Source organism: Somniosus microcephalus, unplaced genomic scaffold, assembly GCF_052327205.1.
Source record: "Somniosus microcephalus isolate GS21.2 unplaced genomic scaffold, FLI_Smic_1.0 unresolved_chr1, whole genome shotgun sequence".
Classification (NCBI taxonomy): domain Eukaryota; kingdom Metazoa; phylum Chordata; class Chondrichthyes; order Squaliformes; family Somniosidae; genus Somniosus; species Somniosus microcephalus.
The window spans coordinates 21,456,550-21,459,359 of record NW_028225179.1 but is presented as its reverse complement, the minus strand read 5'-3'; the positions used below and the strand labels follow the sequence as shown (position 1 = coordinate 21,459,359).

The 2,810-nt window shown below is 44.7% G+C and overlaps 1 non-coding gene across 1 annotated transcript; it reads left to right on the top strand.

Moving 5' to 3' along the window:
* The first annotated feature begins 756 nt into the window (after nucleotides 1-756).
* trnap-cgg (transfer RNA proline (anticodon CGG)) lies at nucleotides 757-846 on the top strand. Its single transcript is given in 2 exon segments — nucleotides 757-792; nucleotides 811-846. It is a non-coding gene; the product is annotated as a tRNA-Pro (tRNA).
* Nucleotides 847-2,810: the final 1,964 nt, after the last annotated feature.

Sequence of the window (2,810 nt, the reverse complement as noted above, 5' to 3'; positions counted from 1 at the left end):
CATTCATTCAAGATGTTGAAGAATTGCAGTGGTCTCTTTTAATTTTAACAAGATATGAGTAATGCATGGGGCACAGACCAGGAGCACCAGGGCGATTCTGACGAAATTGCATTTGAAAGTTTATTTTAGGCAAGTTTCAGTTAAAAGCTCGGAAAGGGGACCAGTATCAAACGTAATAACGACGAGGATGGGATCCGCCTTCTCGATTAACAGTTCATCGCCTCAACCTCTCGGCCACCTCGTCTCAACCATGCACTGCTCTCAGCTATTCCATTTCCTGGTTTTTGCTTCTAAGCAGAAATACCCTGAAAGAAAGTCCACTTCACCTCTTATCCTGCCCATGCACACAGATCTACAATGTTGAAAATGTACAATCAGCTTAATGTAAGCAAAAGGCCTTCCGCTGCTTCAGTTGAGGGACTGTCAAAAATGGTCGGTTTGAAGCCAGATTCAGAACAGAAAAAGTGTCGCCGAGTTAATTGAACGACCGCGGCAGGACTCGAACCTGCAATCGTCTGATAACTGAAAAACCTCACAACCGAAGTCAGACGCCTTATCCATTAGGCCACGCGACCACCGATGCAGCTGTACCTCTTTTTATGGGGAGAATTGTGATCAGATTCAATTAAAATGCTCGCCAAAAAGAAACGGATTGAGGAAAAGATAAACATATTTTAACTGAATGAACAGGACTTCTGCGAGCTGGTTTTGCACCAGCGCAGGGATTCAGAATGCAACTTGAAACCTAACGTCGGCGGCTCGTTGGTCTAGGGGTATGATTCTCGCTTCGGGAATTTCTGTGGCTTAAAATGCGAGAGGTCCCGGGTTCAAATCTCGGACGAGCCCAGTCACATTTAGTTAAACTCAACACCTCAGTCATGAAAGCTGAAATCGCTCTACTTTAAAAAAAACGGAATGATCCGGGACTGTGAGCTCTGCCATTTTAAACAGACACAGAATGATCCGGGACTGTGAGCACTCCCGGTTTAAACAGACCCAGAGTGATTAACAACTGACCACGACCCATTCCATTAAAGACAGGCCTGATTTGCAATGCTTATGAAATCGATGGCAACATAAATCGGACTGTTTCTATAATAGGCGGCCGATTACAATGCCCGCTCTTCTGCTGGACGACAAATTGAAGGTTTACTCCATTATAATTTTTCCATTTATCTCCGTCATTTCTCTCCAGTCAAATGAACTGAGTGTAGGTGTCAGCCGTGGCTCAGCGGCAGCAAAGTCAAGCAGCACTCCAGAGACTTGAGCACATAATCCAGGCTGACACTCCAGTGCAGTACTGAGGTAGTGCTGCACTGTTGGTGCCCCCGTCTTGCTAGTAAGACGTTAAACCGGGCCCTCCGATCCCATAAGAGTATGCCGAAAAGAACGAGGATTTCTCGCCCATTATTTAGCTCTCAACCAAAGACACTAAAACAGAAAATCTCTTCATTAAGGTTGATAAATATTTTTGAAATTACATTGCCTCCGAAAGGAGAAATTTATGTTTCTGCTCCCTAAACATTTGCCTCTGGTCCCGCTACTCTTTCATTCGGTGACAATCTCAGCAGAAGAAAGGAGGAGTTCGACAATCTCCGAATCACGATCACTGCTCCACATTCATTCAAGATGTTGAAGAATTGCAGTGGTCTCTTTTAATTTTAACAAGATATGAGTAATGCATGGGGCACAGACCAGGAGCACCAGGGCGATTCTGACGAAATTGCATTTGAAAGTTTATTTTAGGCATGTTTCAGTTAAAAGCTCGGAAAGGGGACCAGTATCAAACGTAATAACGACGAGGATGGGATCCGCATTCTCGATGAACAGTCCATCGCCTCAACCTCTCGGCCACCTCGTCTCAACCATGCACTGCTCTCAGCCATTCCATTCCTGGTTTTTGCATCTAAGCAGAAATACCCTGAAAGAAAGTCCACTTCACCGCTTATCCTGCCCATGCACACAGATCTACAATGTTGAAAATGTACAATCAGCTTAATGTAAGCAAAAGGCCTTTCGCTGCTTCAGTTGAGGGACTGTCAAAAATGGTTGGTTTGAAGCCAGATTCAGAACAGAAAAAGTGTCGCTTAGTTAATTGAACGACAACGGCAGGACTCGAACCTGCAATCGTCTAATAACTGAAATCCATCGCAACCGAATTCAGACGCCTTATCCATTAGGCCACGCGTCCACTGATGTGGCTGTACCTCTTTTTATGGGGAGAATTGTGAGCAGATTCAATTAAAATGCTCGCAAAAAGCAGCGGATTGAGGAAAATATAAACATATTTTAACTGAATGAACAGGACTTCTGCGAGCTGGGTTTGCACCAGCGCAGGGAATCGCAATGCAACTTCAAACATAACATCGGCGGATTGTTGATCTAGGGGTATGATTCTCGCTTAGGGAATTTCTGTGGCTTAAAATGCGAGAGGTCCCGGGTTCAAATCCCGGACGAGCCCAGTCACATTGAGTTAAACTCAACACCTCAGTCATGAAAGCTGAAATCGCTCTACTTTAAAAAAAAAACGGAATGATCCGGGACTGTGAGCACTCCCGGTTTAAACAGACCCAGAGTGATTAACAACTGACCACGACCCATTCCATTAAAGGCAGGCCTGATTTTCAATGCTGATGAAATCGATGGCAACATAAATCGGACTGTTTCTATAATAGGCGGCCGATTACAATGCCCGCTCTTCTGCTGGTCGACAAATTGAAGGTTTACTCCATTATAATTTTTCCATTTTTCTCCGTCATTTCTCTCCAGTCAAATGAACTGAGTGTCGGTGTCAGCCGTGGCTCAGCGGC